We start from the raw sequence: 27,469 nt of genomic DNA, 5'->3' as shown, positions 1-27,469 counted from the left end.
GGCATCCAGGCCATGTGAAGGCAGCTGTCTGCAAGCCAGGAAACCAACTGTGTTGGCACCTTAATCTTAGCGACTGAGCCTCCAGAACTGTGAGAAAATAAATTTCTGTTGTTTAAGCCACCCAGACTGTGGCATTCTGTTATGGCAGCCTGAGCTGACTGATACAGATGGGCATACAACCAACATAGACTGCATTAGAATATGTGAACTTTGAGGGAGAGAGGGTAATTCTACTTTTCTGGACTCACTAGCTTTAACAACAAAATCCTAGAGCTGCTAAAAGCCATTATGCTTGGTACACAGAGAAAACTTGCTGGTACAGATGATATGTCACCAAAGATGTTGACATGGGAGATAGGGGAGAAGAGAAGGAAGAAAACAGAATGTCAATGCATTGTTTGGAATTCTGGAACCAGTCACTTTGGAAGCCAGTGATACTTGCTGGAATTTTTAACTTCATGAAGCAGTAACTTCCTTTTTGTTCTTTTCCTTCTTTAAATATAATTCTTCCTTATTCTTCCAAATGATTCTGTTTTAGCTAGGTCTTTCTTATATACTGTCAATTAGAGCAGGGAATGAAGAAAGAGAACGCATTCAGAAGAGCAAGAGCAGTAGGCAGCTATTTGGGAAGGCTGAGGTGAGTGGGTTTCGTAACACATTCTTACATGATATTTGGGATTATTGAAGCAAGTTAAGAGATAGGTGAGGGAATGAAAAGAAAGTGAAGGTTCTACTTTGACTCCAGATTTAGTGTCTAAAATAATATTTTTGATAGTTCTCTAAACACGCATCAGATTTATTTAAGTTACTTTAAATCCATTTTTTTGGACACTGCTATTAAAGAGAGAAAGTGCCTATGTCAGCATATTTTATACCTTTAATAACCCTCCATACCCCGTTACACTAACCCTTCATTAAGGCTCTAAATAATTGCTTTATTTGCATATTTATACCATGTCCACCTCATTATAGATATTCAAGCATTTTTAATAGCATCAGCATCAAAAAAGAGAAAAATCATATGCTTTACAAATGACAAAACAAATTTATAAAGACCTCTGGCAATTTCTTTTTAATTCCTAAGCCAATGCAAGGGTTTGGAGATAATCAGTATGGTTTTAGACCACTACAATAAACAAGGAATTAGAAAATTCACAAGCCAATTACTACTCTTAGTTAACATTTAAAATGTACTTACTACAAAACCTCTTGTGATTTTTAAGAGCATTCAATATTTTGGGACCAGCAGATGGCATAATGGTTATGTCACTGGACTCTCACACAGCCGACTATGGTTCAAGTTCCAGACTCAGGGGCTTAAAACTCATTCCTGGCCTGTGTGCATGTGTCCAAAATCCTCAGAGGAAAATGGAGGAGAAGGGATTATGGCATGGCCATCTGCCTTGCAGGGTGATTTGTTGCTTTCTCTCTCTCTGTTTTCTCTCTGTCTCTCTGGTAAGCACATGCACTCTATAGTAAAAATCTCTCTCAAAAAATAAAAATAAATAAAAATAAAAATATTTTATTTATTCAATTCTTAAGGGATCCTGATTAGGCAATTATTACTATCTCTATCTACAAGTGAGGAAACAGGCATGGAAAGACTAAGATCACATACAATGTCACACAGGTAGTATAACTAGTATTCAATTCACAGCAGCCTGAAAATCAGTTTCACCTATTATATTACACTGTGAGGCCTCAAAGATAATTACATGTGTCCATATTGTTTTTAGCTGGAGAAATGAAGGCTGGGTGAAAATAAATAACTAATAAAATTCACATGTCTTGGTAATGGCTATACTATGACAGAAACTCCCAGTACTCAGATTTTTTTGTTCTAAAATCTTTCTACTATGTCTATAATAAAGTTCTCCAAACTGAAAATTCATGGTGACTTCAATCATGGAGAGGTCTAAAATTTCTTACAATTTATTTTTTTTAAGTTTTTTTTAATAGGGTACATGTGCTCCCCAGCGAGAGACAGAAAGAGGAAAAGTGAGAAATCACCCTCAGAAAATACCCTCTCCTCCATTCTCCTCTTGGAGTTTTGGGCATTCATGTATACACACACACACACATACACACACACACACATGCATGCACACACATGTGTGCACGCACATGCCCAGTGTGTTTTTCAAGCAGCAAGGTTGGAGACTCAAACCACACAGTTCGCTCTCTGTGGGATCCTGCATCTTAACTACGATACCATCTGATGGCCCAGTTTCTCACCATTTTAAAGCAGCTGTGTAATGTGTAACTTCACTAGTTGGACTACATTTATCTAGAATTCTTTTTCTTCTATGTTTCTGATTAGAGTGGACCACAAGGAGGTTCTTCTATGAGATTTAGAGAAAGAGCGAAAAGGCAACCATCTCTCAACTCACAAATATTGGCTCCTACCTGTCAGCTGACTTCACTGGTGTGAGACTGCAGCTAGGCCTGCATTTGCTCCACTTTTCCTTAGCATGTCCTTCAGTTTCTTTTGACTCCTGGGCAAGATGAATGTTTAACTTCATAAGGGAAAAACAAAACAAAACAAAAAAAACCTCCAGCTTTTTCTTTTTTTTTGGAGAGGTTCTCCCTATAGGGCATGTGTGCTCACCAGACAGACAGAGAGAGACATAGAGACAGAAAGCGAGAAATCACCCCCCAGAGGGGATGGTCACGCAGCAATCCCTTCTCCTCCATTCTCCTCTCGGGATCTTGGGCACACACGCACATGCGCCCGGCGTGAGTTTTAAGCCACTGGGTTCGAGACGCGAACCGCGGTCGACTATGTGGGAGTCCAGCAACATAGCCATTACGCTAACTGCTGGTTCCCCAAAACTCCAGCTTTTAGAGAACACCCATGTCCAAATTTCAGAGGCATCAAGAAATCACATAGATTTCAGCATGTTCTCATGCAGCTGCAGCTCAAATTTGTAGGTTCCAGCTTACTGTAAACTACTGACTTCAAGCCTTCTGTTCCCAGTGTTCTGCCCAGTCCCCTTCCACTATGCAAGGGGTTCATGAATTAAGTGGCCATCATGGCAGGAATGGAGGTTATCCATGGAGTCGGCAACATGAATTTCCACTCACCCATGTCAGTGCAGCTCTAGCCAAGGCTGAGTCTCCCTTTTGTCAATAGCAGAAACCAACACCGTATGCCCAAGACAGCATCATTTCCCAAAGGATTGGTCAGCTACCTTTTTGTCTTATTGATTCTATTAGGTGACTTCCATCACAGCATTTGTTTTTACTGGACTAAATCCTCCTGGAGCTTCAGCTTGAGCTTATCAGTTCTAAATTGTTATTGGCCTCCCTGCTTTATATCCATTTTACCTTCCCAACCACATTCTGTGTGGACTTCATGCTTTAGTATCAGAAACGAAGACCAGGGTTTTGCAGAGAATATGTAAGCAGCTTCCCACAATTGTGTAAAGTCAAATCTTGTTACAAAAAATATCTATTTATCATCTATCTTCTAGGTATTTCTCCATCTTCTAGTAGTTCTGCTTCTCTTACTGAACTCTGACAGATTCAAATAAACTATAAATTAATTACTAGTAATTAATTAGAAAAAAATTCAATTAAATTGTCCTCATGAAATACTTCTGTAAAATTGATAATATTAAAGAAAAGAAAAAGATTTGTTATTTGACTATCATAACTCCATTCCACTGTCTCTACCAAATCTCCATTGTCAACACAGATTTACTTATTTGAAAGCATGATTTAAATTGCCAATAACTTGGTAAGTGTTGGCGGGGGTGTGATGTAAGGGGAACTCTCTTGCACTGCTGGTGGGAATGTAAATTAGTCCAACCACTGTGGAGAACCTTTTGGAGATTCCTCAAAAATCTACAAATAGAACTGCCATATGATCCAGCAACCCCATTTCTTGGCATCTACCCAAAGGACAGAAGAATTTCTCACTGGAAAAGTGCTTGCACATCAATGTTTATTGTGTCACTTTTCATGATTGCTAAGACATGGAACCAACCCAAATGCCCCCGTATGGCTGAATGGATTGAAAAATTGTGGCACGTATACTCTATGGAATACTATTCAGCCATTAAGAATAACAAAACACTGGCATTTGACAGAAAGTGGAAGATTTACTGCTGAGTGAAGGAAGCCAGGCTATGAAGGAGAGACACTGTATGTCCCCACTTAATATAGACCAGATGTCCGCACTCTAACTGAAACAGATGGGCTAAAGGATGTACAAACACAAGAGGTGGATGTGAATGCCAGATGTGGTGTGTGTGGAGGAGTGGGGCCTGGGGAAAAAACATTTGAAGGAGGGATACGAAGACAGCATTGTTGAGACAGATAGGTAGTGTTATATTTTGATCAACTCGATCAGGGAGAAATGTTCACATATTGAAATAATCACCTTGTAAGCTAAATAATGTGATTAAATGAATTAAAAATGTAAATAAAAATAAACAAATAAATAAAATAAATAAATTGCCAATAACTTAAGTCAGTTTTGCAAATACATCCAAACACAGAATCATATGTAAATACACCTCTAATGATACTGTGACCATTTAAAACTATTTTATAACATCTCCTTTCTGTGTTCAACACAATTAAGTAAAAGAAATAATGTAACAACCATTTCACAACATGGGAAAACTGAGGCTTATTAGTGTTTTGGACCAGTTCATAGCCTACTGGTTAAGAGCAGCCAAACCCCAAATGACCAACTGCAGATTGAATCCTACCACAGTGGCTTGAAAAACATGCCAGGTGCATATGTGTGCATGCCCTAAGTCCTGACAAGATGAAGAAATGGGAAAGGGAGTGTGGATGGCCACACTCCACTGAGTGTCCTTTATCCCTCTCTCTCTCTCTCTACCTCTCTCTCTAGTGATTGCATATGCCCTATGGCATTTTTTAAAAGAATTTTCTTCTAAAGGAAGAAGATAGCAAAGAGATAACAAGATACATTGAATCCAGGATATTTAGTTCCATATCCCACTCATTTATGATCAAATTACTGTGTTGTTATGCCAAGCAAATTAATGAATTATGCTGTAAGGATAAAATATAACATTGCACAGAGTCTTGAATTTCTAGATCTTCTTTCAATATGCAGGTTTGGTAAATTTTAATTGTTGATGCTATGATTATCATTCTAAATATTTTTATCTGGCAGACCTTGGCATGATTAGGCTTCTGTACCTTTTTATGCTGATCTAGAATTGCTGTAAACCTAGCACACCAGAGGGCAGCAAATGGGTAGGGGATCCATTATTTGGATTTAGACTGGTTTGTTTTAGTTGCTTGACAATTATACATTCTTGATTAATTTTTTTAAAAGCTTTGGTATCCTCACCTGTCATCTGGGCATAAAAGTAACAGTTACCTAATATGCTATTATTCAAGTATTATTCCAACAGCAGTGGAAACCACTAAAACATTTTAAGAAGGAGCATTCTTATTTACTCTTAAATGATTACTCTGTCCTCTTTGTAAAAAACTGACTGAAGCAAAAATGGATGAAACAAAAGTAATAGCAGATTACAGCATATTAAGGAGAGAAGCAAATATTGGTTTTGATTAGGATGAGTGGAGTTACTATTTAGTGACATAGTTCACAGGATTTAGTTGTTTTAATGTTTGTTTTTGTTTTTTAGGTTCCAACTTACTGTATGGCATGTATGCTAGTGAGTGAGAGAGAGACACCAAGAAGCCACTCCCCCAGGGGGATGGCCATGCCTCAATCCATTCTCCTGCATTTGACTCTGCAGATTTGGCGCATGCATACACATGTGCCCAGTGTGATTTTAAGTCACTGGGTCTGGGGCTGAAACCACAGTTGATCATGTGGAAGCCAAGCTCATGAACCACCATGCCACCTGTTGGCCCCATGCAGGATTTGATTTTAAGTGAAGAGTGAGGGAAAGAAGTTGAGAGAGTTCCCTGGGTTTCTGTATTGAGCAATGGAGTAGATATAAACTGAAACATTGAAGAGGGCCTTGGTGATGGTGGATGGAGGGTGGTGTACAAAAGTAAATTTTCTTCTGTCACTCTTTAGAATATGAATTTCATGTCCCAGCTTTATTTTATTTATGAATGTCTATATTCTTTTAAAGTCTGAAGGTCTAGTAGAACAAGCTAGTAAGTAGAATGTTATGGGAAAACTGTTTTTATAAATGCTAATTTATAAAAGGAACACTTTTTACTGGATATTTATATTTTTAAAAATCTTGAGACCAGCAGGTGCCATAATGTTTACATTGCTGGACTCCCACGTAGATGACCATGGTTTGAGTCCTGGACCCAACAGCTTGAAACTCACACCAGGAGTGTATGCATGCATGCCCAAAATCCTACGTGGAGAATGGAGGAGAAAGAATTGAAGTGTGGCCATCCCTCCTTGGGTGGGGGGGATTTCTAGCTTTCTCTCTCTCTGTCTCTCTCTGTCTCCCCAGCAAGCACATGCACATCTAGGAAAAATCTCTGTCCAAAAAAAAAAAAATCTTACATCATTATTACTATTTTTCAAGAAGTAATGGGATATATTTTTACAATAGCCCAGTTCTATCATTTCATGTCATACCTTAAAGAGAAATTTGGTGCTTTTCTGCATGAAGGAATGACTCACTCTCTGGTTGCTGCCCCAATTCGAGGTTGTGGCACCTTTTCTACCCTCCTAGGTGGATTCTGACTACTCCGGCTAGTCCTATAAAACTAACTGGGTGGCCTAGCGTGTGCAAGTGCTTGGGTTACTTCAGTATTTACACAAAAAATAATTCTATTTCCTACAGAAAAATGTGTAATTTCCTTAATTTATTTTAGAAACAATAAGCATTAGGATATAAGAAGTATATAGGAAAATAAGATTTAATACCACTTCCATAATTGCTTGCCCCTATGGCATTTTTTAAAAGAATTTTCTTCTAAAGGAAGAAGATAGCAAAGAGATAACAAGATACATTGAATCCAGGATATTTAGTTCCATATCCCACTCATTTATGATCAAATTACTGTGTTGTTATGCCAAGCAAATTAATGAATTATGCTGTAAGGATAAAATATAACATTGCACAGAGTCTTGAATTTCTAGATCTTCTTTCAATATGCAGGTTTGGTAAATTTTAATTGTTGATGCTATGATTATCATTCTAAATATTTTTATCTGGCAGACCTTGGCATGATTAGGCTTCTGTACCTTTTTATGCTGATCTAGAATTGCTGTAAACCTAGCACACCAGAGGGCAGCAAATGGGTAGGGGATCCATTATTTGGATTTAGACTGGTTTGTTTTAGTTGCTTGACAATTATACATTCTTGATTAATTTTTTTAAAAGCTTTGGTATCCTCACCTGTCATCTGGGCATAAAAGTAACAGTTACCTAATATGCTATTATTCAAGTATTATTCCAACAGCAGTGGAAACCACTAAAACATTTTAAGAAGGAGCATTCTTATTTACTCTTAAATGATTACTCTGTCCTCTTTGTAAAAAACTGACTGAAGCAAAAATGGATGAAACAAAAGTAATAGCAGATTACAGCATATTAAGGAGAGAAGCAAATATTGGTTTTGATTAGGATGAGTGGAGTTACTATTTAGTGACATAGTTCACAGGATTTAGTTGTTTTAATGTTTGTTTTTGTTTTTTAGGTTCCAACTTACTGTATGGCATGTATGCTAGTGAGTGAGAGAGAGACACCAAGAAGCCACTCCCCCAGGGGGATGGCCATGCCTCAATCCATTCTCCTGCATTTGACTCTGCAGATTTGGCGCATGCATACACATGTGCCCAGTGTGATTTTAAGTCACTGGGTCTGGGGCTGAAACCACAGTTGATCATGTGGAAGCCAAGCTCATGAACCACCATGCCACCTGTTGGCCCCATGCAGGATTTGATTTTAAGTGAAGAGTGAGGGAAAGAAGTTGAGAGAGTTCCCTGGGTTTCTGTATTGAGCAATGGAGTAGATATAAACTGAAACATTGAAGAGGGCCTTGGTGATGGTGGATGGAGGGTGGTGTACAAAAGTAAATTTTCTTCTGTCACTCTTTAGAATATGAATTTCATGTCCCAGCTTTATTTTATTTATGAATGTCTATATTCTTTTAAAGTCTGAAGGTCTAGTAGAACAAGCTAGTAAGTAGAATGTTATGGGAAAACTGTTTTTATAAATGCTAATTTATAAAAGGAACACTTTTTACTGGATATTTATATTTTTAAAAATCTTGAGACCAGCAGGTGCCATAATGTTTACATTGCTGGACTCCCACGTAGATGACCATGGTTTGAGTCCTGGACCCAACAGCTTGAAACTCACACCAGGAGTGTATGCATGCATGCCCAAAATCCTACGTGGAGAATGGAGGAGAAAGAATTGAAGTGTGGCCATCCCTCCTTGGGTGGGGGGGATTTCTAGCTTTCTCTCTCTCTGTCTCTCTCTGTCTCCCCAGCAAGCACATGCACATCTAGGAAAAATCTCTGTCCAAAAAAAAAAAAATCTTACATCATTATTACTATTTTTCAAGAAGTAATGGGATATATTTTTACAATAGCCCAGTTCTATCATTTCATGTCATACCTTAAAGAGAAATTTGGTGCTTTTCTGCATGAAGGAATGACTCACTCTCTGGTTGCTGCCCCAATTCGAGGTTGTGGCACCTTTTCTACCCTCCTAGGTGGATTCTGACTACTCCGGCTAGTCCTATAAAACTAACTGGGTGGCCTAGCGTGTGCAAGTGCTTGGGTTACTTCAGTATTTACACAAAAAATAATTCTATTTCCTACAGAAAAATGTGTAATTTCCTTAATTTATTTTAGAAACAATAAGCATTAGGATATAAGAAGTATATAGGAAAATAAGATTTAATACCACTTCCATAATTGCTTGCCTATTTCCTAAGCTAAATATCAGGAAATATACACTATCTGAGAAATACAATATCAAACAAGAAGTCATAGAATAAAACATAAAATATCATATTGCCTTTAAAAATCCATATGTAAATTTATTTTAGCACTAAATATGTGCTTGATCATCACATTTGATTGTTAAATAACTATCGGTTTATGGCTTTTTTGCTGAGACAGAGAGCAATCTGATGCCAAGGACTATGATGTTTAATAGTACATATATTTTTCCTGGATATAATAGATGCTCAAGAAGCACTTGTTGACAGGATAAAGCATTGATTTATAACCTGGTAGTATTGGAAGTTTTATTTATATATTCAATTACTGATACTGACACATCAGTGGTATGAAACAGCTTATAATTATCAGGATCATATTATTATTTGTCATTTGCTAAATTGGGTACCAGCCCGACATCGAGTCAGTCTCTTGCACCATTTTCTTTAGGCTAATGGGACCTTTGGAGTTTTTCAGCCAACGTGGATAAATTTGTCATTGGGTATAACCCCTCTGGGTCATTCAGGTGTAGGTTAAAAAGAAAAATGACTGCAATGTTGGTGAGAGGTCTATTCACTTGGCAGCCCTCATATTGAACTTGGTGTACTGAATGCAAAGGCTGCAGGCCACAGCTTCATACCCAAGCTTCCAGGGAACCCTATACCCCATTGCTTCTCGCCCCTGACTAATATCCATCTTCAGAGGTGAAGCAAGAGTTCATGTTCCTGGCCCCTTCAAATTTGGAATTATAGCCCAACTCCCAGTCAGGCTGTCAATTACTGCCAATTTACGGGGCCAAGAGAAAGGTCTTATGGCCTTTTGGAAGCACAGCACTAAAAGACAGAAAAAAGTGGGGTGAGTGTGAGCTTGAGAGTTAACATTAATATGCATGTTTTACTGTGCGTATACTTTATTTTCCTACAACTCTCTGACTTATCAAATCTGCTCTCACACTGATAGCTAAAGGAAAATTATTAAAGCACATTTATTTGGTGCTCACATTCCAGTTGATGGGTAAACTATTACACGTCTCAAAATGAAGCCTATACTCCACTGTGTCTCAAACTTCAGTGTTGAAGGCACCTGGAGGGCTCGTTAAAGCACAGACTCTTAGGTCTCACCCCAGAGTTTCTGACTCACTGGGTCTGGAATGGGGTCTGGCAATTTGCATTTCACAGAAATTCCCAACTGATCCAATGGTATCGTTTACAGGACTGCAATTTAGAAGTCACTGTTATAAATATTACCATAAAGTTTAATTTTCAAACCACTTTGTTCTTCAGATGATATAAACACTGCAAATGTACTTTGCCCTTAAAAACAAATAAAAATTACATAAAATTATTTAAAAAAGAGTTGAATTGAGTGTATGGGGGATGTATTACAGAAACTAAAGCCATAGGGCAGAAGTGTCTTTTCAGTGTCTACACATATTCTAGAAGAAAATGAGGAGGAATAAGATGATAGGCATGCCTGACATTAAAGAAAAGTTTATCCGTGCCTAATGCAATGGAAAATTTGTTTAAGAACAATTCACGGGCATGGAAGTCTGACCCTGCAGTGAGCCAGGTTCATAAAGTCCTTAGCTGTTGGCTGAATACGTGCAAATAAAGTACAGTAGGTGATAATCGAGGCAGATGTCATGTGAAATGGTGACATGCCTTCTACCATTCTCAGAGTTAAAGGACAAAGTGTTTGACCCAACCTTTATTAAGTTCTCTTTTGGTCTTTTCCTATATATCCATTTTCCAACTTGAAGAAACTAACTCAGATCTTATATAGCTACAAGTTATTTGAATAATAACCCAATTTTAATATATGATACACTTTAAGGATTGGAGGAAGACACTGTAGTTTATACTAGAAGCTGTCAAGTGGGGGAATTTTCTCCCCACAGAGGGCATTTGGCAATGTCTGGGGACCTTCTGGTTGCTATGATGAGGGAGATGCTACAGGCCTCTAGTGGGTAGAAGCCAAGAATGCTGCCAAATATCCTGCTATTCACAGGACAGCTCCTTCCCAACAAAGAATTGCCCCGCTCAAAATCTAATCATGTCCAGGTTGAGAGACCCTGGTTTTTATCCAGGAAAAACAGTGGACTAAAGAGCATCTGCTATCTTGTCACAGGCATTGCCTCCGGTGTGAAAGCATTATGATTGTACTATGGTACAGGAGCTGAGAATCCCTCCAGAAATTAGTTCACATACTACTCCAATTACTGACCAGCTTTCTTTCCTTTCCTTTCCTTTTATTTTTCTTTTCTCTCTCTTTTTTCCTTTTTCTTTTTTTGCAATAAGTGTGTGTGCTTATCAGAGAGAGACAGAAACAGAAAGGGAAAGTGGGAGATCACTGCCCTCCCCACCAAGGAGGATGGCCATGCTGCAATGCCTTCTCCTCCATCCCGCCATTTCCCTCTCAGGATTTTGGGGCATACATGCACAAGTGCCTAGCATGTTTGGAAGCCACTGGGCCCAGGACCCAAACCTCATAGTCGGCCATGTGGAATTCAGCTGCTTTAACCTCGATGTCACCTGCTGGCCCCTGACCAGGCATCTTTTAGCCTTATACCTTTTAGCCTTTAAGACCCCTGACCTTACATATTTAGCCTTTTGGCTTTCTGGAATTAGTATGGAGGAAAATTAAATTTCTATCTAGTGTAGACTATATTTTACCTATTTATTTTGTTTTATTCATCATAATATTAATAGTTATCAAATACAAGGAACTCAGTTGGTTCTTCTTATATCCTATTGGTGTGATAATGATGGCTGACTTCTTGATGGTGCTAATAGGACTGACAGTCACAAATCCACAAAAACACTTTCCAAATTCTACTCAGCCAATTCAGATTCACTTGTCTTTGGTAATAAAGTTGGCATATTAAAAAATTATAAACACAAATTGCTCAAATGGAAGCATTTTGAATAGACTTCTCAACGGAGAGATTTTTTTTTTTTCATGCTTCAGTGATTGTGATTCTTTATATCAGGCAAACCAAAAGTAAATCAATATTTATGTCATCCAAGAAATCTGACTAATGCTAAGAATTACTGAATAGGCAATTACATTTCAGATGCAAAATTTAACAAAATAGTGGTATAATGCAGGAAGCAAATGAAGTAGCAATACAGTAAAACCAAGTGCATTTCAAAGGGCCCACTGATTTGAAGCTTTCCCATGATCCATTTTAAAAACCTTTTGATATTCATAAATTCAAATTAAATAATAGAATTGATGAAAGAAGCAAAAAATGTCTTAAAGGTATCATCTTTCAACATAATATTTTTGAGTAGTTTCTGGCTATAAACAGTGTGGCAGCTTTATCTACTTTAACATTGAGCTTCAGAGAATAGTGAGCTTCAGGGAACAAGGTTGAAAGGTCTGATCATGAGGAAATATGTCAAGTTCATTAAGTGCTTAACATATCATAAGTAAAGACTTAGTTTTTATAAAAGCATAACACATATTTTCCCTTGCTTTAAAATTGTAACATACATTTATTACTTTAAAATATCTCCTTTTCTATTGTGAAACTTAAAAAGGGTATGGATCAATAAAATCATTTTTATTTGAATTCATATACTAATTGCAGTAGTAAAATTAATTTGATGAATTATTCCTGAAATGTTTAGCACAGATCCTAGAATCTATAAGTAAAAAGGTTGCTATTACCACTTCCTATATGATTTCACTTATTTATAAATATGTATATTTTTATATTTGTAGGTAAATCAATAAATAATTTTACCCATTGATTCTTGTAAGATCACAATTAGCTTTTAGTATCTAGAAGAAAGTGTATAATAAATTTATGCATCTATTCCAGTAAGAGAAATATCTTCATTTTTATTTCTTTCTTTGTAGAGGATCTTCATGAAACATAAGTTACCAAATCCATGGTTTCCTCTACCAGTTGTATCTGTGAAAGCTCTGCGTGCCAGGAAACCCCTAGTCCTGGGCACACTTGGACAGTTGGTTACTCTAAAAGACACTCAACTCTTGCTTTATTAGATTGTTCAGAGATATCATAATCACACAGTGAAATAAGTTTTCTGGAGAGAAAAGAGCATAAATTTGGGGACAGTTTCAATATGGTTTGAATCTCCAAGCTCTTCCATTTGTTAGCTCTGTTACCTTAGATAATTAAATCTCTTGAAGCTATATGCCTTACCAGTAAAAGGAGATACTAAAGCTCATCTTTCAGCCTTGCTACAAGGATTACTACATATACAAGATATGTAAAGAGCTTAGTGTCAAATACACACTAGTGACTCACTAAATAACAGTATTTCTTCCCAAACTCAAAATAGTATCAAGTCTTTCCACTATTTGATCTGGTAAAATGATACAGATATTGAATATATCAGGTCTTTTGAAAGAAGAAATTTATTTAGAAAGTTATATAACCTTATTTTTTATCTAGCATATTGTCCAATGTTTCGTTATTCAATAGAGTTTTGTTTTGTTTTAGTAGAGAAAAAAAATCATATATATGTAAGTTTACAAAGCAAAAGCAATTCCAGATACATTGATCCAAATAATCCTCAGGCTGAGTTCTACAAAACTTATGGCCACGATTCTCTTTAAACCTGTGGTTCTATATATCTGATAAAGTGACACTGGAATTACACCTGTCTCAAAGTCATGGATTCTGAGTTTGTAGTTACACATGATTTATTCTGTTCCATATTCTCTGTATTTATTTATGTTTTCTCTGGCCTCCAAACCTCTAGTTTTCTGTAAAAAAATTATCACAACTAGGTTTTTGTATCCTATCCAGAGAGTCTATATCTCACTGATTCTAGGTTTTCTTTTCCCAAATTTGGTAACCTTTCTCCTACTCAACACCTCTAAATCATCTTGAAATTGCAGGAAAAGTACAGAGACATAAGTGGCAGAGTGTGGAAAAGAACAGTTGAGCATTTATTTCAAAGTCAGATGAGTTCTTTGTCATTTAAGAAGACAAGAGAGACTGGCATTAAAATACGGTTCATTAAAAGTGAATTTTAGTCTGGCCGTTTACAGTGCCCAAACATCTAGAGAGTGTTCTAATTTACACCGTAGTGCCTTCAAAAATATCTGAACTCTTAACTGAACACAAGGGAATTGGTAAGTAAAGGCTGTGGGTTTTGTACTGAAGTGATGTATCTATTTATTTTTCAGAATTCTGCCATATATCAGCCTAAGTACCCTCCAACACAAACTCAGTTATGCTTTTTAAAAGGATTATTTTTTCCTTGTCCTTTAACTTTGTACTTTTTTGGGTGGAATACATACATATTGACAAATAGTTCAGGAAAATAAGTGGTTAAACTAACCCAAGTAAATTTTTCCATACATATAGTTCCTCCACATCTAAACAAAAAAGACAGAGAAATGGAGCTCCATAAGAGAATATAATGCAAAGATGTAAATAAATCCAGTGCAGTGGAGGGCTATTACAGCACCCGCCCCTTCTTGTCTTCATAGAGTTAAGGTATCTCAGAAGCAACACAACTGACATTTGTATTTTCCTCTGCAACTTTTGAATTGGACTGTTTATTTACATGATGATTAATAACAGCTTTAACCTTTACATTTTTTATTCCTCTTAATATACTTTTGTATAGTTAAGTAGCAGCTCTTTTTTTTTTTTTTGGAGAGATTTTCATTGTAGGGCACGTGCGCTCGCCAGACAGACAGAGAGAGACATAGAGACAGAAAGCGAGAAATCACCCCCCAGGGGGGATGGTCACACCGCAATCCCTTCTCCTCCATTCTCCTCTCAGGATCTTGGGCACGCACGCACACGCGCCCGGTGTGAGTTTTAAGCCACCGGGTCCAGGACACGAACCGCGGTCGACTACATGGGAGTCCAGCGACATAGCCATTATGCTAACTGCTGGTTCCCAGTAGCAGCTCTTTAAATAGTGAAATGAATCTTACAATCAGTTTTGGGGAGTGTGTGAATCAACGCCGAGAGAAACACTGGTTCATATTAAAAGGATCACAGGCCAGCTTTGGTGGTGATGCTGAAGCCAGACAGGAAGGTCCAGGGTCAACATCCTGAGACACTCCAAGGCACCCTGGGTGCACAGTGTGCATACTCATGATTCTGACTGGCTGAGAGTGGGGAAAGGATTTTGGAATGAAGACCCTGTTGGGGATATCTCTCTCTCTCTCTCTGCCTTCTTTATGGAAGGAATAAACTCAGGAAAAAAAAAATTACCCAGGACTAAAATGCAAGGAACAAAGGCTGTTTACTTCCAATGCATTTTTTAAGTCATTTAATTTTATTTATTATTATTATTATTATTTTAATTTGACCAGAAAAAGAGAAAGAGAGAGAAAAAAGGAGAAAGCAAGCTGCCACATCCAGGACTCAAACCACAATTGCCCATGTGGGAGTCCAGCATGTTAACCACCACATCCCCTGCTGGCTCTCCAGTGCCCATTGACTGGTAATTTATAGTGTCTTTATTTCCCTAATATCTCTCTTGTACTAGGAGAACAAAACAAAACACCACAACCAGATCTTACTAATAAATACAGTATTTAATTTCAAATTTTATTTAAATGGTGAAGACTTTCTTGGTCTACCAGTCAAGAAAAATTAATCCTGTCTGTTTTTTCTCCCTATGCTACTCAGAACTCTTATCAGTTAATTCTCTTTGCCTTAGGTTAACACACAGGCTTCCCATCCCAACTTTAAATAGTTTATATGTTTTTAACACAGAGACTTTGACTGTGATTTTAGTCTACTTTATTAATGTCAACCCTTGTGCCTTATTCAGGATAGGGATTCAATGAAAGCACAAGATTACACATTTCTCATCATAAGGATACAATCGGTATACAGATAATCATCAGAGTTGGTCAAGGATTATTCTCGTTTCCTATTTTATGTATAGTGTAATGTACATTATAGTTGAAAATGAGCTTTAGCTGTATATAGTGTCCCTCCTCCAAACTTTTATTTATGTTAGAATATGTTGTAACTTGGACCAGCAGTTGGCATAATGGCTATGTTGCTGGACTCCCATGTAGTTGACAGGGGTTCGAGTCCTGGACCTGGTGGCTTAAACTCACACTGGGTGTGTGTGCGTGCGTGCCCAAGATCCCGAGAGCAGAATGGAGGAGAAGGGATTGCAGTGTGGCCATCCACTCTGGGGGATGATTTCTCGTTTTCTGTCTCTTTGTCTCTCTTTGTCTTTCTGGCAAGTGCATATACCCTATAACAAAAGCTGCTCCAAAAAAAAGAAAAGAATATGTTGTAATTGACTAACAAGACTACAGACACTTTTTACTCCTTCATTCAACCATTTAATTAAAAATACCAATGTCCATACACACATGCATATAACAAGCACCATATCCTTACTTGTACTCTGTGTTACAAAGGAAACAATGAGCAGAACCCAGATTTCTGTACAGGTCTCTCTGAACTTGGTCTCTTTAATCTTTATCCTTTCTTGTGTCCCGAGCCTCGTCCAGTATGTTAAACTACACATTGGATCGAATTAGTTTGGTATGTATTTTGTTAATGATCACTGAAATTTATATTCATATTTTTCTTTTCTTTAGCTTTGAATTCTCCCTCTACAATCTCTTTTCATTACTAAGGAAAACATGTATTCTGTTTATAAATGTTCTAAGTATTTACTATCACTATAGGAGTCAATATTACATTTTATTTGTATCCCTATTCAGAGCTGATATGCACTGAATGCACACCCAACATCAACAGATTGTGAGTTTACTGACATCACCCATTGATTCATATTGTCCAGTTGTGTCCAGTACCATTAGAACACCATCTGTGCCTCCTACAGAGTCTCATCATCAAGTCGTCCAGTGGGTGTCAGGACCATTCTAGTTTCCCACTGCTGGAGTGCCAGTCAAGGGATTAGTTCCCAAGTGGTGGAGCAGACGGCAGGATGGACTAAAACCATGCAGTGCATTTTTATTTTACTTCAGTAGCACTCTCTCTTTCCTCTTAGTGAACACAGCTAGATGTTCTTTAGAGGAACTCCTGCTTTGTCACCACACGAAAGTTCACTGGGCTATTAAAATGTTGTGTTACTTTCCCTGCACTCTGCCAATAAGTCGGTATGTTGTTAACATTACCAATGTAGTTGTCATTCACTGAAATTTGAATCTCTTTTTTTCTTTCATTGTTAGAGTGTATGTGTTCTCACCAGCAAGAGAGAGAGAACACACTTTTTATGAAATTTGGTCACACTGCAATCCTTTTCCTCCATATCTACCTCCTGTCAGGATTTTAGGCACACACACTAGGCACCTGGCATGTTTTCTAAGTCTCCAGGGCTGTGACTGCAACCATAGTTGACCCTGTAGGATCTGACTTTCCATACACAGTGCTTAACTGTTGTGCTATGGAACTAGCCCACAAATTTTTATCTTAAAGAGAAAAACTAAAAATAATTTAAAGTTTCATTGGTAACACTCTGACAATACTATGTGTTAGCTTCTGTTACATGTATTCTCAAGTATAGCTCTATTTTTGTGTTTCCTGAGGGTCATTTCCTTTACTTTACATTCCCAGGCTTTCCTCCAATTTCATCATATTATAAGTTGAATCATGTTCTACAAAGCTGCACATTGAAGTCTTAACCTCCTATATCGGTGAATTCAAAAATAGGGTCTTTGCAGATATGATCTGGTGAAGATTCAGTCAGTGTAGGGCCTACTCCAGTATGATCTGTGACCTTATACAGAAAGAAAGCACAGGGGAACATGTCATGTGATGACAGGTGGATTGGAGTAATGTGGGTGTAAGCGAGGCACTACTAGCAACTTCAAAAACCATGCCAAGGGCATAGGACAGATTCTACCTATGGTCTTTCATGGTCTCTTGATGTCTTGATATCAAATGTCTATTGGGTCTTTGGAAAAGTTGTAACACTTTTTTTTTTTCATAAAAAAAAATAGGAAATATATCATGACCTTTCCAATAATCCCGTAATTTCAGACATCTAGCCTCCAGAAATGGGAGAAATGAATTTATGTTGTTTCAACACACCAAGTTTATGGCACTTTGTTAAGTCAGCCCTATGAAACTAATGCAGTCAGGAACTTTAAATTTTCTTTAAAAAAATTTTTTTTTTTTGGAGAGATTTTCACTGTAGGGCGCGTGCGCTCGCCAGACAGACAGAGAGAGACATAGAGATAGAAAGCGAGAAATCACCCCCCAGAGGGGATGGTCACGCCGCAATCCCTTCTCCTCCATTCTCCTCTCGGGATCTTGGGCATGCACGCACACGCGCCCGGCGTGAGTTTTAAGCCACCGGGTCCGGGACATGAACTGCGGTCGACTACGTGGGAGTCCAGCGACATAGCCATTACGATAACTGCTGGTTCCCTAAAAAAATTTTTTTAAAGCTACAAATAAAAACCCTCCAAAACAATAAACTTTAGAGATCCTTATACTCACTGCTAGATAACCTCAGTTTTTTGGATATCTTTGGATGATAGCATGTACAAGAGGGGTAAATCTCTCTTCAGCCCACTCAGTAATCCCCTGCCCAACTGCCACTCATGGATATAAAAAGGGCACAGGATCCAGTTCCCGCCAATGACTCACAAGGGGAATCTCCTACTTGCCTTCTGGGCATGAATTTTCTAAGGAAAAAGACTGGCAAATGAAAAGAAAAGCATTCTTTTCTTATCCACTTTGTGTTGAAGAAATTGTCTTCTAGGGTGTCACAGACACCCTGTAACCGGATGGTGAAACATCGCTGACTACTAAGTTCTGAAGATCAGAAACAGAGTGACCTTGGGTATTGCATAAACCACTGTTCCAACTCTATAATCTGTAGGCTCTGGACTCATATTAGATAAATAATCTCCATCACATTAGTCTCCTTTCACTGTGTATCTGGTGTCTTTAGTTAAAAGCACTTAAAGTATCGAGTATAAGCACATCAATCCAGCAGATTAGTCAGTCAATGAGAGCGGCATTAATTATCAGATTTTTAAGAGTAATCTCTGATTAGTGCAAGAATTACTTATTTTTGTTTTCTGGTGTTACAGTACATGAGATGAGTGTCTGAACAAGAGACCATATCTACTTACATCAACTACAAATTAATCAAGAGTTATAGAATCAGACATAATGGAATCCAATGTCATGAAAACTTGATTCTTCAGTACCGTTCTAATAGTTTTTAGGTTCCTTAGTCACAGATTTAGGGTATTTTTAGCATCCTCTTGGAAGAGAATAAGAGAGGAAAAAACACTGGCCCAGGAAAATAAAAAGAGAATGATAAAACTAAATAAACAGCTCTAGCATAATGCAGACTTGGGATAGATCAAGAGCTATAACGTTTTATTTCTCAAATCTGGATATAGAACATGAATCATGGTAAACTTGCTAGTAAAACTTTTGTTTCAGTAAAGAAGTCTCTTGTGAAGATTTAAAGACATAGAATTTCGTTTAGGAAAGATGTATTAGAAAGCATCCTTGTTAGAGAGCTTTTATCCTTTAAATAAACAAAGGCGAATGTGGGTTAGGAATGAATTCTTACTATCTTCCTACTCTGCCATAATTACATGCTTTCATTCTTTCTCATATTTTTCTTTTCCTGGTTTCAAGATGTCTTCTGCAAACCTAGATATCATCGCCATGTTCATAGAAGAAATGGAGGGAAGAAGGAAAACTTGGTGTGTACAGATTTACCAGGGAAGCCACATCACTTCACTAAGAGACTTTCTCCTAAGACTCAGAAACCTCAAATGGATCTCAAGCTACTTTTAACTGCAAAGGAGACTGCCAAAGCAAGGAGTAGAGTTTTATGGTTGGGGTATATCACTCATTAAACAGCATAAACCAAAGCGAGGTACCCAAAGCAAGGTAAAAACACTAAATAAATTCTGAGTGGACAAATAGTGGTATCTACCACACTAAGCATGTTAATAAAAATCTCTAAAGAGTTTTTTACCCAAGAGTTTCAGTTAATATAAACGTCCTTTGCCACAATCATATACAGTCAGAAAAGTGTTAACATTATTGGTGTGACCTAGATGAATGCAGACAGTATAAACAATACTTGATTAATGTGTTTTAATGGCTAGGTTAGTGTTTATTTGCATGTTGGCATTATAAAATATAAGGGATTTTTAATTCAGAACCTGAGGTACCAGTGTGGGGCAAAAGGCTTTGAACTTATTAAATGTTGAGTTTAGTATTTTAGAAAACAATCAGGGAACTCTACAAAATTACATATTGATATTTACTTAAGATTTCACAGTGTGTATCTATTATGAATAAATGTATATTTTCATGATATTATATTGCATTTGGGGTGTCACAAACACTGAGTTATCTTTTGCATTCATATTTTATTTTTGTCCCAGATGATTTTTCATATTGCCTTATTATCATAGGAATACTTCCTACAGAGAAAATGTGTTTAAGCCATTATGCGAAATGTATGGTAACTACTGTATCTTATATTATGTTTTGCTATATGATTTTTTTATCTAGCAGAAAAACAAAGGATGAATTATGTCCTCTTTATATAATGTTTACTTTAAATTCTATATAGTGCAATGTATTTACTTCCTTTGGCTGCGTTTTGTTCCTCTAAATCTCAAACATAGTAAATATTTGCACTCCTAGGCTGCCTGTAGCTTCCATGTGTTCAACAGTGAAGAGATAAAAGAATAAATTGATAAAGGATGAAAAATATTTAACATCAATCTGCATAAAAATGCTACTCACAAAAGAGATTATGATTTATATTTCTATTATGAGAAATTAGGATCTTATTTCTGGCTTTCCTGCTATTAAGCAACTCCTGTTTGTCAAAAGAAGAACCATGGGGTTTCCCAAGCAGCTGTGTGACTTTGAAACCATATGAAGTCCAGCTGTGACTGTAGATCCAGAGGATCCAAGGGAAAATGTCCTGAAGACCATTCTAATACTTGTGCTTACACTCAGCAGTCTTGTGAAATATTAGTGGTGATGACTCAGCTTGTTGCATTCATGCTTTGCAAGGAAAATTGATCTTTTGAAAATCATATAGGCTAAAAAATGCCAGGAATAACAATAACTTCTAAATCAAACACACGAAGCCCTCTTGATTCAAGGACATGTGATTAGAAGTTTTTACATTTATTGTTTTATTTCTTCAAACAGAATATACCATGATTTGGTGAAGAAGAAAAGTGAGTATTGTGAAATTATTACTGTGATTCATATATACAAATGCTTTTTAGGTTAAAGAATGGTAGACTTGAACGAGTGTCACTACCTGAAAGATGGCTGCAGGTGGAGCCGTCTTTCCTAACAATGGTTCAGTGAGTGGAAGAAGGTAAACAAAATGTCTAAAGTCAATTCATCTAATAAGCAATTTTCAGAAAAAATATTAGAAAAGTATGTTAAATCCAGCCAAGAATAATGTGTTATATCTGTGTTCACTGCCAGTGGCAAGGGCAAGAGAGAAGACAACTAGACAGCAAGAGGAAATTTGAATGCAAGTACAAGGACAGAGGGATGGGACAAAACAAACAAGGTCAGGAAAAGTGACCAAGAATAAATCCTAAAATTAAAAAAAACAAAACTGTGTTTAAAGGAAAGCTCACCCATTCATATAAAATGTTCATATATGGGGAATTGCTAAGTGTCTGAAATTAAGTTATTCCATTAACTCAATATCTGGCTGGTTGATTTTCACTGGAGGGACTTTTAAAGAATTGATGTGGGCCGAATATGGAGGCATCAAAATCTATTAACCACTTTGGATTGAACTTTTCTTTTTGTTTGCATGCTAAGTGTTCCTTATAGTGAGAAGCAGGACTCTAACCCAATCAAATTGACAGCTGGCTCTGAACTCGATGAGAGGATTTGAGGTCATACTGAACTTTTGTGGGATGAAAGGGACATTTGACTTCCAGGCTTACATAGGTGAAGGATTATTATAAATAATAAAAAAGGTAGAGAACAAACTAAATGCCTGGCAAAATAGCAAAGTTAAATCATATATACAATAGCTCTTTCCCACTATACAAGATGGCAGGTGAAAAAGCTGTGAAGCAGGATACTAAGGAGAAGAAACCTGAAGCCAACAAGACTGATGCCAGTGACGAGGTTAAAAAGGGTAACCCCAAGGCTAAAAAGGCCAAGAAGGGGAAGCCCCATTGTAGCCAAAACCTGGCTGTAGTCCAAGGCATCAGCATATAATCCTGATTTGCCATCTATTCCAGGCCATGTCCAAGAGGAAATACTCAGCCACTAAATCCAGAATTGAAAAGAAAAAGGAGAAGGTTCTCATGACTACCAGTGGGTAGAGACAAGAATGGTGGTACCCTGGTGGTAAAACTGTGCAAAATGCCTAGGTATTATCCTACTGAAGATGTGCCTCAAAAGCTGTTGAGCCTTGACAAAAAACCCTTCAGTCAACATATGAAATAGCTGCAAGCCAGCATCACTCCCGGGACCATTCTGATCATCCTCACTGGATGCCACAGAGGCAAGAGAGTGGTTGTCCTGAGCAGTGGCTTGCTACTTGTGATTGGACTGCTGGTTCTCAATCGAGTTCCACTGTGTAGAACACACCAGAAATTTGTCATTGCCACCTCCACGAAAATTGCTATTAGCAATGTAAAAATCCCAAAGCACCTTACCATGCTTACTTCAAGTAAAAGAAACTGTGGAAGCCCAGACACGGGAAGGTGAGATTGTCAACGCAAAGAAGGAGAAATACAAGATTTCAGAGAAGCACTAGGTTTATCAGAAAGCTGTGGACTCGTAAATTCTACTAAAAATCAAAGCTGTTCCTTAGCTCCAGGGCTACCTGTAATCCGTGTTTGCCTTTACGAATGGAGTTTATCCTCACAAATTTGTGTGAGGATAAACTCATGTACACACACACACACAAAACATAGATTTAGGCAAACATAGATTTAGGCATACATGTGATAATGAATATTCATGAACATGTAAAGATACATTATAGTATGGAATGTGCATGCACAATCTGTATCTGCTTCATTCTCCATTGAACCTTGAACATGACCAGCATGAACAAAAGGAGATTGGATTACCAAAGTTAATGTAAATCTCCCAATTTCTGTAATAAAATAAAAGCATGTGAACATTGTTATAGGATTTTAACATTGCTAAGTTTTTTCATTTAATTATCTACATTTCCTACTTTATGAAAATAAAATTAGAAGAGTGGAAAATAGTTTGCCAGCCTTATATATTTCATTGTTATATTTGAATCCAAATTGTATATAAAGCTCTTTTTTTTTTTTTTTGTCATTTTGCTAATACCTATCATTGGACATAGAGACCTATGATGACTCTCTCCCAAAAAAGCAGCTCCATTTGCTCATTTTGCTATTGATACATAAGAAGTATGTTATTCTTCTTAGGTCTATTGACAGTGTGCTTGTCAAAGTGAACCCAATGACATTCTGTTTTTGTGCATATGGATTGCTCTGCTCTGGACATGTGGGCAGGCCACCAGAGCACCTACTGCACATGGGTGGAGACATGATTATCAAAAGTAAAAACCAAAACCAACACAACAAAAAACAGCCAGAAATTGTCCTCTATAAATCCCTTTTGAGATGAGAATAAATAAGTTAAAGCAGTGTTGGACAATACTTCTGACATAAATAATAGTCATTGAAGGGTCATCTGTAGCCTGTGTGTTTTGGAAATTCACTGGTATTTAAGATGCTTTATAAATCCATTCTTAAACAAATTCATACTGAACTCTAAATGTGTCTGCAGACTTTCTAGGTAAAGCTTGGTTTCATAGAAATGTTAATTTGGAATGCTTTCCTTAGTTTCAAAGTGTTAAGATATCCTGTCTCCACTGATGTTACTGGGAGAATGATATCCACTCTACTCTATCCCACTTCAGTCCATGTCTCTACAGAGGGAAGATTATCTGTATAGTGCCACCTTGCCCTTCAACAGTGATTAGTGAAGAAAATAAGTTTAAGAATAAACTCTGGCTCAATTTACGGAATATTTCCTTTCCTCACTTTCTGTAGCAATTTTTTTTTTTTTGAAAAATTTTAAGCAGACACAATAGACGGATGTCTCTATTAGAAAAGGCACAGAAAGACTTTGGGGCATCTTCTAAAGGTAAAAGATTACATGAAAAGGGAAACTGATGATGGTCTATGTAATAATGCAAAGACCTATATCTACTGCCAATAGGAAATTATGCTTAGAGTTACAAAGTGCATGCTCCATTTTTGTTCCAAAAACAGTTATTTCAGATATAAGAAAATGAACTATGAGAAATTACCTGAGGATTACTTTTTTGGGGGGTGGCCTCATGAATATCTTTGTGAGTTTGTGAGTGAAGGAACCAATTCTATGGAAATACCGATCTGCGAAGAAAGTGAAGATTTTCATACAAAGGTATTTAATGTAAAGGCTCAAATTACTCCACCCATTAGCACTATCTTTTCCCCTAACTTGTTTCATTTTTTTATGATACTGGTCACCATAGAAATTAATATAGATTGTTTATTGATTGATAATTGTTTTGCCCTGTCCACCTGCCAGATCATAAGTTGTTTATTTTGGAGAGGTTTTTGCTACAGGCGCATGTGCTTGCCAGAAAGAGAGAGAAAGACAGAGGCAGAAAGCAAGAAATCACCCCCCAGGGAGGATGGCCATGCCACAATCCCTTCTCCTCCATTCTACTCTCAGAATCTTGGAGACACATGCACACGTGCCTGGTGTGAGTTTAAACCACTGGGTCCGGGACTCAGACTATGGTTGACTACGTGGGAGCCAGCGACATAGCCATTACACTAGCTGCTGGTCCTTGATAAGTTTTATGAGAGTAGGAAATCTGCCTACTTTGATTATTGATAGATTCCTATTATTTTAAGGATGCCTGGAACAAAGTAATTGTTCAAAAAACTTTTATAGCTTAAATACATGAGGAAATAATATTATAAGGAATTGAGGACTGGGACAGCTAAGAGAAGCTGAGGTTAGCATTATTATTCACATTTGGAAAGAGTCTCATGTTGGAGGGCTAGATCGTGACAGGAGGAGAGCAGAGTGTTCAGGCTGGAATTAGGAGAGTTTGGAGGAGAAAAAGATGCAATGATGCAACTACAGTTTTTTGGCAGACTTAGATACAGATGAGATAAAATATTGCAGAGGAAGATGGCCTATGAAAAAGAGAAAATGGGTTGTTGATTTACTTGGAAAAAAGATGAGCTGCTCAACATACCATTAATTCTCATCGGACCTAACTTTTAATTTCTGAGTTCTAAAGAAAGGTTATCCAATCCATATTTCCTGAACTGTGTCTAAGCTATGTTTTTGTCGCATGGCACTTGTAGATTGCAAAGTACATCTGTATAATCCTAAGCATTTCTTGGCTTGCAGTCTGGAAAATGTCAGTGGCTTATACCTCATGGGAAATGTTGTAAACATTTTAATTAGATACCATTCTGTTTCTGTCTCTTATTTGCTAGGGAAACATGGCTCCCATTACATGCCACCTCCTGAGAAATACAGATAGAAAGTAGAAAGCACACATCACCTCAGTATTGCTCATTTAGTGAATGTGAGTGTATATGCCTATATGTGTACGGTGTATGTGAGTGTATACACATTTCTTGATTTAGGCTAATAATTATGACATAATAAGAAGTTGAAAGATTGTCATGATTTGCGAGCAAGTAGAAACATCAAGGTCTAAATTTTATGTAATAAGAAGGCTCAGAAAGCAGTGAGTCTTTTTTCATTAAATGGGTGTTCTAAGTAATGCTACTCATTAGACATCAGACGACTAAATGAAGGATGAACAATCATGGGTTCATCATACACAGAGGGAGATCAGAGTGACATGGACTGAGAAAAAACTCTGGGAGCTATTATTGATAAAATAAAAACCCTGAAAGATAGTTTTCTAGATCCAATCATCCAGACATTGAGAAAGATACTATATTATATTGTGCTTTGATTGTAGAAGAGACCAAAGAGACAAATAATTGTTCACATCTGTAAGATAATGCAATAAAATTTAAACATTAGGGGCTTCTTTAGGAATGACTTCTACTCAAGTCATCAAATGCATTTCTGGAAAGTTTTAAGGAAAAACATAGAATGATATTTGTGCATAATAATACAGCATTACTAAGCCATCATGAATATTTGTCAAATATACTTCAGTGTTTCAGGAATACTCTTACAAAGATTTTCTCTTTCTCTTTTAAGCATTTATGCTAAATATATGCAAAATAGTTTGTCAACACTCGGATCCATGACAATTGAATAAAAGCTATCCAACTGCCCACCAGACATTACCATTTGGCACTTGGGTGACCAATGAGTGTGTCTAATGTGTCACATCCAAAGGGAAAAACATGTTTTAGATTTAATCCCAATCTTTGCTTTTTGCCTGTCTTTCACATATAAGTCAATGTTATTGTCATCTGTCTAATTATTTAAGCTAACAACATCAGCATCATTTCTCTCTCCTGGTTTCCTCTTCTCCTACATTCAGTCCATTGCAAATTATTTTGCCCTACCTCTAAAATATATATATATGTGTGTGTGTGTGTGTGTGTGTGTGTGTGTGTGTGTGAACTAGTATTTGATGGTTAAACTACCAACAATATCTTAAATTCCCACAGATTATTTTTAATACAACAATACAAGTGATCTGTTTGTAATGTAACTATATCTATCCTCTAATTAAAATCTTAGGCATGTCTAATTGTTATTAGAATAAATCTAAACACCTTACACTTATGATATTGCCCTTGTCTGTAATATTCAACTGCACTCCCCTTCTCCAATTTCCAATCCAACTCTTTTCTGATTTCTTTTTAAAATTCTGTTTTTAAACAGGCCAAGAAAGGGATGTACCTGTACAGGGGCGTCTCCCACTGAATGCAAAACAGATTTCTGAGGACTCAAATAAATGGTAGCAGTTGAACTTGAAAACAAGAACAGAATTCAAAGTGCCACTAAACTGCTGGTGAATTTACTATTCTTCTCCTCTCTTATACTGCCTGGCCTAGACTTATAGGAAGCACAAAATTAGATACGGGATGAAGACATAAAAAGCTCAGGCATTCCAAGGAATAAAAAGAGGATTCCTAAAAGAACAAGAGAGTGGGAGAAATCCCTTCATTATTTACTGCTTTTTTGTTTGTTTGTTTGTTTGTTTTGCTGTTGTTGTTAGCTCCTGTACTCTAATCCCCAGGAAATTCTATAACTGACCCAGCAGCTGTGGTGGTTCGAGAGACCCAGAAAATTCTAGAGAGAAAACTTTCCTTTCTCGGGAGAGAATCCATGATCCTGAGAAAACACAGAAATCTCTGTGACTTCTTTTTTGTGATTCTCCCTTGATGTGGCTCCAAATTCAAACTCAGTTATGCAAAGTACATAGGTGAATAGGTAAATGAAAGCTTGAGAGGGTCTGCATGGGTGACTTCAGAGAATTCAGAAATATCAGGGAGATCCCTCAGAGGAGGAGGCTTAAAAGAGACAGAGAGTTTGATCCCATAAAATTGTATTAAGTGGTTGGGAAAGTCGTGATGTATTTTTCTGTTTTTATATGGAAAAATGTGTCAGTACTTTCCCGATGACCC

At 37.2% G+C, this 27,469-nt stretch overlaps 1 long non-coding RNA gene across 1 annotated transcript; it reads left to right on the top strand.

Annotated features, from left to right (window-relative positions):
* Window positions 1-512: 512 nt before the first annotated feature.
* On the top strand, window positions 513-26,920 carry LOC102486229 (uncharacterized). Its single transcript, XR_335732.1, has 3 exons — window positions 513-637; window positions 19,476-19,733; window positions 26,724-26,920. It is a non-coding gene; the product is annotated as an uncharacterized LOC102486229 (long non-coding RNA).
* The last annotated feature ends 549 nt before the right edge of the window (window positions 26,921-27,469 follow it).

Source organism: Tupaia chinensis, unplaced genomic scaffold (assembly GCF_000334495.1).
Source record: "Tupaia chinensis unplaced genomic scaffold, TupChi_1.0 Scaffold000519_1, whole genome shotgun sequence".
NCBI lineage: Eukaryota > Metazoa > Chordata > Mammalia > Scandentia > Tupaiidae > Tupaia > Tupaia belangeri.
Note: the sequence above shows the minus strand (reverse complement) of the source record. Positions and strands in the feature narration are given on the sequence as shown.